We start from the raw sequence: 9,190 nt of genomic DNA, 5'->3' as shown, positions 1-9,190 counted from the left end.
TTGACCTGGGAGATCGGAAAAATCTCCACTCTTAACCCACCAGGCTGCAGCGACCGGGATTCGAACTCACGACCTCCCGATTAGGAGGCCGACGTCTTACCACCACGCCACTGCACCATGTGTGTCAGCACTTTTGCTAGTTTGTTCTTTATGTATTTGTTTCTTTGTTTGTTTCTTTGTGTTTTGTTTGTTTCTGGTTTCAGTTTTTTTCACAATTCGACGTATTCAGGATGTGAGGATTGGTCTAATGGAGACCAAAACAAGTCGCGTAAGGCGAAAATACAACATTTAGTCAAGTAGCTGTCGAACTCACAGAATGAAACTGAACGCAATGCAACGCAGCAAGACCGTATACTCGTAGCATCGTCAGTCCACCGCTCACGGCATAGGCAGTGAAATTGACAAGAAGAGCGGTTTAGTAGTTGCGCTGAGAAGGATAGCACGCTTTTCTGTACCTCTCTTCGTTTTAACTTTCTGAGCGTGTTTTTAATCCAAACATATCATATCTATATGTTTTTGGAATCAGGAACCGACAAGGAATAAGATGAAAGTGTTTTTAAATTGATTTCGACAATTTAATTTTGATATTAATTTTTATATATTTAATTTTCAGAGCTTGTGTTTAATCGAAATATAACATATTTATATGTTTTTGGAATCAGCAAATAATAGAGCATAAGATGAATGTAAATTTGGAACGTTTTATAAAAATTTTTTTTTTTTTACAATTTTCAGATTTTTAATGACCAAAGTCATTAACTAATTGTTAAGCCACCAAGCTGAAATGCAATACCGAAGTCCGGGCTTCATCGAACATTACTTGACACAAATTTCAACCAATTTGGTTGAAAAATGAGGGCGTGACAGTGCCGCCTCAACTTTCACGAAAAGCCGGATATGACGTCATCAAAGACATTTATCCACAACATGAAAAAAACGTATGGGGATATCATACCCAGGAACTCTCATGTCAAATTTCATAAAGATCAGTCCAGTAGTTTAGTCTGAATCGCTCTACACACACACACACAGACAGACACACACACACACACACACACACACACACGCACATACACCACGACCCTCGTCTCGATTCCCCCCTCTACGTTAAAACATTTAGTCAAAACTTGACTAAATGTAAAAACATACCATGTGGGAACGTGCAATTATTTCTAGTCGGTACTTTCGCTCTGTCCTAATCTACACTACTCGTCATAAAAAAACTATACACATATATTTAGCTGTACATCTTTGTGATGCGGCCAGTTATATTAAAACCAAGCCTCGTCAGAAGCCGTAAAAGGCCTGTTTTGGCGTCCTTTTTTTTTTGGTAGGCTATGTGGGGAAAAACACTGTTGTTTTGAAATGGTTTATTGTACTGCTTTTAAATTTGACATGAGTTTGACAACACAATTGCCAACAAGTGTGTAAAATATCATGGCGTTTTGATGAGTTTGTTGGTCGAATTGGAACTGTTCAGAAAAGTTTTATTAAATTGCAATCAATTTTGGGGATCAATTTTGGTACAAAAGCAACAACGCGCTTGGGTGGTAGGGACATGTGAATGCAAAACATTGAATTACAAAAAACAGGTCTTCCAACAGCAAAACCCAGTGTAGCGCAGCAGACTGAACTGGCACGTCACTCAAGCGTGCCAGTTCAGTCATAGCCCACACAAAAAGACGCCAAAACAGGCCTTTTACGGCTTCTGACGAGGCGGACACCAGTCTTCTTCAAAATAGCAAAACAACACCGCTAGGCACAACTATGACGGCTTACTAGCGCCAAAACTAAAAATTAGTAATTTACCCGTGAAAGTTACTAATATTCACGAGAAAATTACAATTATGGTGTGAAAATTACTAATTTTCAAGTGTTAATAACTAATTTTCAAGTGTTAATGTCTAATTTTCAGTTTTGGCTCGCTTCCTGACGGCTTACTAGCGCCAAAACTAAACATTAGTAACTTTCACGCGTTAATTACTAATTTTCATGTGCCTCGTGACTGTGGGGGCTCAATGCGCATGCGCGACTGTTACACCGGCCAGAGCGAAACATCCTTCGATTCGAAACTTTTCTTGTCCATAGTTCTTTAATCCGATGCAAATTAACAATAAGAGCTAAGCGCTTGTATAGATAACCGTTGAATAACGAATTCTATCGACAGATATTTATGAAAGTGTGTGAGTCTCGAACGAAGAGATCCGTCTGCTAGTGGTCGGAGCTTTTGTACATGTCCGGCCGGCAGCCATTTTTCCTCTCTCGGTTCGAACAATTTTTCGGATCGATTGTCCTTCACTAATACACTACAAAGCAAATTTATGAATGTGGTAGTGGAAATAAATATGAGGTACGGCTGTCTGCCCGACAACTTGTCGAATAAGGAATTATATTGAAAGATATCTGTGAAAGTGTGAGACCACAACCGATCAAAAGTCCGTCTGCTACAAACAGCTTCGATTCGAAAGTTTTCGGGGTCGTTTATTCTTTTCTAAGATACCCAAAACAACGTTTACGGAAAGCGCTATTGCAGAAAACTGTGACATGCATCTTCCCGTCGGATAACTTTCTCGATAAGGCCTTCTATTAAAAGATATTTCAGAAATAGTGTGAGAGTGATGTTTGCCGGACGTTGAAGCCTCTCAGTGCGGTGTGTGTGTGTGTGTGTGTGTGTGTGTGTGTGTGTGTGTGTGTGTGTGTGTGTGTGTGTGTGTGTGTGTGTGTGTGTGTGTGTGTGTGTCCCTGCAATCCTCAAATCGTGCAGACAAAAATGATCACCCAGGTCAGACTGAACGAAAAAGCCCATTCGTACACTTTATTTCTTTTTAAATAACGTCTAATTCAGTTCAGTTCAGTTTAATTCAGTTCGGTTCTATCTTTCAATCTGAGAACATACACCTTATTCAAAGAGGAAAAGATTAAACAAGTAAATATCTCTTACTTAAACTCCTCGCCCAGACGACAACGCTGTGCACAGGGTAGGGACGACCAAGGTCCACCTTCCACCACGGTGTTGTGTCACTATTCGTGGTATGGATGCAGTTTCCCGTGCCTAAAAACGTTCCATTAGTGTCTCCATTAACCGCAACGCCAGGTAGGTGCTGTCCGCTTGGCCACGAAAGACGGGAACTCATCGTGCAGGGCTTGTTGAGCGCAACGTTCTCTGTGGACAGAAATAATAACGATCCGTACTTTTCGGACTACAAGTCTATGACATTAATAGAGAGAATTCGCTGTTGTTTGAGACATATAATGAACATTGTAGGTCGAAAAATTAGGTTAATGAAAAGATCGATATACAAATCAAAACCATACAAAGATGTCCTAGTTTTGACGTTATACACCCTAAGAGTAATACCTAATACACTGGACTCGCAACGAAATATACAAACAAATGACACTGAACACCCTGTCTTTCTCTACAGCTATACTGAAAACAAACTCTATTTGTTCTGCTGGTGTAGCTACAGTTCTTCCTCTTCTTCTATTTCTTCTTGCAAAATAATTTCAGTGCAGACTAATATAGAACTCGGGTTCCCTTAAAGCTGTTTACCATGATACAATAATGCTGTATATCTCTGAACACATGTACGGACCCACACCAACTATTGTAATTATGGCAATTCAGTCTACCTACACAAAACATGTTTAAAAGTAAGTGTTTTAACCACAGCTCTATGAGCTCAGGCAACTATGTGTACAAACCGATTAAAGCACACAGATACAGTTTTGTAACCCGACACTGTCACAAAATACCCCTGCTTCGCGTCATCCAGACGTCTGCCTCACGACTGAGACGGATGAGTCACCACTGTCGACTTGAGTTACCGATCCGTATGAATTTCTCTGTGTTGTGTCCTGTTTTACTTTTTTGAAACAATTTCCAAATAACGGCGTTGGTAGAGTGGACCAGAGAGAGAGAGAGAGAGAGAGAGAGAGAGAGAGAGAGAGAGAAGAGAGAGAGATGAGAGAGAGAGAACGAACGAACGAACGAACAAACTTTATTACTCAAGGATGGAGATTTTAGGCTCACGCCTAGTCTTACAATCTGTCCCTGCTAAACTAAGACATAAAAATAAAGACAATAAAAGGACAATATTGTCAATCGCAATCATACAGTATTACTAATTACAACATTACCTATACGAATACATAATGCATGATAGAACATTGAAATGTACATGTATGTCAATATAATACAAAGGAAAAGAAAAGTCGACTCGCACGCACACGCGCGCCGCATGCCTGCAATCACGTTCGCACTCAATACAACACACACACTCACACACACACATACACACACACACACGCGCACACACACACACACACACACACACACACACACCACACTCACACACACACACACACACACACACATACACACACACATATGCGCACATACACACACAGACTTATACGCACGCACGCACACACACGTACACACGCAGACACACACACACACACACACACACACACACACACACACACACACACACACACACACGCACACACACACACAACAACAACAACCTCATCATCATCATCATCATCATCATCGTCGACATCATTATCATCATCAACAAAATATATAGAGGTTAGTGATAGGAATGCATTCTTGCTAGAAACAGCTTCATAATGTAACTGTTCGTGACAACATATATTTGCGAAGCTGCGCTTTGAAGTGTTTAATCGTGCTTGACCCCTTTATCTCACATGGTAGCGAATTCTAAATTGTTGAGCCCGAAAACGCTAAACTGGTTTTATATAAATCAATACGGGGAAATTAATTTTTTTGAGCCATATCTGTCTGTTGCTTTCTGAAATAATGATCGCATGTACTGTGGGGTCTCGTTTATTTGAACCTTAAACATTAAAAGCGCCTTATTAAATAATAACTGATCTTTAAGTGATAAAAAATTAAGGCTGCTAAGCTTTTGATCTGTTGATGTTTGCGGACCCGGCATGATAAGTTTAGCTGCGCGACGGTGAAGAGAATTTGCTATTTTTAAGTGAACATCGCTACAGAGAGAGAGAGAGAGAGAGAGAGAGAGAGAGAGAGAGAGAGAGAGAGAGAGAGAGAGAGAGAGAGAGAGAGAGAGAGAGAGAGAGAGAGAGAGAGAGAGAGAGAGAGAGATGGATTGTTTCATGATTAATTGATTAATCAATATTTCTTTCATTAGGATAGTGGATTGAGGCACAAGCGTAGTCTTACAACCTGTCCTTACCGTACAGAAAAAACAACACAAACACAAATAACGACACTCCTCAGCCATTGATATGTAAACAAACAAAGCGAACAGACAGGCAGACAAACATGGATATATATTTCAAATAGGGAATGCTAAATTCTTCACATCAAGAACAACCAAGTGAGAAAAAAATGAATAACGCACTGTCCCTGGCACAACGTAAAGGCGACGGAGCTGTCAATGAGTGAGAGGCAGAAGGCAATATAAGTTCAGAATGTATATGATAAGAGTAGGACAGAGTATTATATGGCTTGATGTGTGATACCAGAGTTACACTTGTTGCTGTTTTTAAAATATTTGAAACATCGCATTTCACACTAGGGCAATTCCAGCGTCTGCAGGGGTGTCGTTTGGGTTGGCCCTTCGGCCAATGGCCGATTTTTTTTTACTTTGGCCGAAACTTTCATGTCCCTATCGGACAAATGTCCGAAGAGTATTCGCCTAAATCGGCCAAAGTTTGTCCAGTTTTTTGTATTGGTCAGGCTTTGATTGCTAAAACTGCTGCCGATGTACTTAGTCAACTGACTAACGTTTATATTTCCTTCGCGAATACCAAAAACGAAACATCAATGTTTTGAACGGAAGCCATTGCCAAAAAATATAGATGCCAGAGTGAAACCACACTCTCAGCGTTTGCGTTCGCCGGTTCGCGATAGTTTATCAGTCAGTCAGTGCTTTCGATTTGGATTTGAACATCATGGCCAAGGGTTGCTACCCTTCGCCAAGGTAAGTGACTCCGGACAAAATGACAGGAACACTGCGAATGTGGACAGTGTCAGTGTTGCAGTGTTGTCGAGTCGATCGAAGCAGGCGACAGCAGACGATAGTCACCGCAAATCGAAATCTGCTGAGCCAGAGAATGAAAAGCGTCCTCCAAATCATGGTTTCCAAGCAAAATGGCTCACCCTACACGGTTTTGTATTGGTGTTTTACCAGTCTTGTTTCCCAAGGCTTGTCAAGAGTAGCACAAGATTGGAAGAGTTTTACTTTCAAAAAATTAAAGTTAAAGGTTTGAAAAAGTTTCAGAGAACTGGTGTCTGATGTAGTTGAATCAGCAAAGCTGATTGTTTCAGTTGCAGTAAGCAACATATAATCCAGGGGTGGATTAGGGGGGGGGGGGGGTGTTACTGGGGTTCCGGACCCCCCCCCAAAAAAAAAAAAAAAAAATAATTCTGTCTGTAAAGCCGGGGGAAGAGTTAATTGTTTAATTGTCACAGTATGCGACATGTCTTCCTTCTAGCCATACTATATGATGTCGGGAGCAGATATCAGTGAAGATAAATTGCCATTATTTAATACTAACGTTAAAAGAAATAATGAGTGGCTGCTGACACCAGTTGATCATGTTTAAAATCAAGAATAAGCCACAAATTGTTTATCAAATAGCTAAAATTCTTCAGCTTCGGGGGACCCTGGACCCCAGGTTGCGGTGACTTTGTATGAGCCAAAATTAATAGCCGACAATTTTCCAAGATGTCCTAAAGCTTTCTGACAGTTTCGGCCAAATGTCCCAACATGAAAATGTCCAGCAACACCCCTGCCGTCACTGACGTGGCATTCGCACAAAAAAATCAGACATTATTCGCCATAAAAATAATAGTCATGATGCTTTTATTAACTCAAATTTGTGCAAAGATTTCCCCAAACATGACAACCTTCCTACCCAAGGTTAAAAATGTTGAGGTAAAAAAAGCTAAGGCTACTTAAAGGACCGCAACAGGCTCTTTTTTAAGGTCAGATAAAGCAGTTGGGGTTGATTTAATGATATAGGTAAGCATCTAAAGATGCAAAAACCGAACAGTAAATCACAGGTTTTGTGTTGCATCAGTCTAATTTTACACAAAATACATGCTCAAAAAGCGGCCAAATTCGTCTGCTACGCGAGACTTCAAAATCTCCGCGGCGGCAAGCCGTTGGCTGTGACGTCACAAGCTGCAGGAATCGGAAGCGAAAGTAGCGACGCTCGGTCTGCGTCTTTGCTGCAGCCGTGGATGCGCGCGTACTCCCGACATCATGCCGAGAGAGTGTGCTGCTGCCGTATGTTCGTAGTTGCAAAACAAGTCTATGGCATTCCGTTTGTCAAATAATTATTTGGATACTTTTTCATGTTTTTTTTCACCAGTTTTAGCTAAATAATCATTATTTAGAAGCTCATGTGCTAAATAAGTAATTGTTTATAAACAATGTAAAACAATTCTAAATATTTTTTTGTTTACGTAAACAATTCATTATTTACCTAAACAATTCATTGTTTACGTAAATAATTCATTGTTTACGTAAATAATGATTTATTTACGTATAAAACAATATATTATTTAGACTTATATTACATTGTTTATAAAGAATCAGCAATGTTGCTAAATAAATCATTATTTACGTAAACAATGAATTATTTACGTAAACAATGAATTGTTTAGGGAAAGCAGTTTTCATTATTTAGGGGAATCAAGAATTGACTTCTAAGCTTCATTTTTTTTCTTTGTGTATATACTATAATTCAATACAAGGTATCTCCAAACATTATTTATCAGAAAATGTTCGTAAATTTGTTTATTTTACAAGCTGAAATTGCCGTACGAAAAGAACTGAATGCGAAAACAAACAAAAGGTCAAGGTCATAACCGGGAGTGTTTAGTGTTTGCATTCTCTCCCTTGAAGTTGTTGAAAAAAAGTTTTCCGTCCTAAGTTTTCTGTTCTGTCTCAACAAAAACTTTCTCTTTCCATTTCACTTACTGCATGATTACACTTTTTTTTTATCTGTAGGTTACACAACACAACACAACTTGGTATGAGCTCTGACGCGATGACGTCACACAGTCGTGTGCAGAGTTGTCCGGCCTTGCCTCTGGCATTCCGGCGGAACTCGCGAGAAGGCAACACGCGAAATCTGCACTCTGAATCTTCCGCATTTATCGACATGGTCTCTAGTTGTAGTGTTAAACATTGCCATAACAGACAAGATAGAGATAGGGACAGAAGATTCTTTTCTGTTCCATTTGTTGTCAACGGAAAGGGCAAAGAGACAAGGGATTTGACTGCACGACGCGGGCGAGAATGGTTGGCACAGCTTCAGCTGAAGAATTTCAACTTTGAATCAACAGCTAGGAGATACGTGTGCTCTGATCATTTTGTCAATGGTAAGTACTCATGCTTTTGTTCACCTGCCTTGGTTAGTCTGTGTTTTATGCAAGCTGTGTTGTGATGGTAGTGTGCAGACAGTCGGTCAGTCCTGCACCGAGTGCAGTCTATGACTGAGTGAGTCAGTCTTACACTTACTCTCAGTATAACAACTTATCATTGTTGCCCAAAACCATGACTTGTGAGAAGGTGTGAAATACTTGGATTTGATAATCAGAATTTATTTGAACACTAAATGGTCATTGTTGATACAACTTTATAGTTCAGTTTTAAAGGGTAGATCTGTGTCTAGATTTATTCATTCATTTTGTTTGGGTGACTTATTTTTAAAATAACTCCCAATCCATAATTTACAATACATTTGCCTTTGATTTTTTCTGCAGGGCAACCATCTGTGAGAAGTAAACACCTACTTTGAAACTTGGGTATGGTGCAGGGACACAGCCTGACAGCCCAACAAGGACAGTACCAGAGACTCAAGGAGAGGAAGAAGCTTGTGGGGAGTGAGTCAACTCCTTCTCACCCTAATTTAGCAGAGGATGCTGTTGATGGCGAAAGTGAAGGTACTTCGGATACAGCAGAACTGGCTGCTCCTCTTCCCGAGAGAGGTGACTGTGGCGGTACTTACTGCCAGACTGAAACCTATGACAATTTTGCCTGGATTTCTAAAGATGAAGAAAAGCAGCAACGGGATGAACTAAACAGGCTGGTGCTAGAAACTCGGGAACTTAAAGACGAACTTGCCAAGAAAAAAAATGACACTTGATTCTTTGAGGGACAATGACGATACTGTACGATATTTT

Source organism: Littorina saxatilis, linkage group LG4 (assembly GCF_037325665.1).
Source record: "Littorina saxatilis isolate snail1 linkage group LG4, US_GU_Lsax_2.0, whole genome shotgun sequence".
In the NCBI taxonomy this organism is placed as follows: domain Eukaryota; kingdom Metazoa; phylum Mollusca; class Gastropoda; order Littorinimorpha; family Littorinidae; genus Littorina; species Littorina saxatilis.
Note: the sequence above shows the minus strand (reverse complement) of the source record.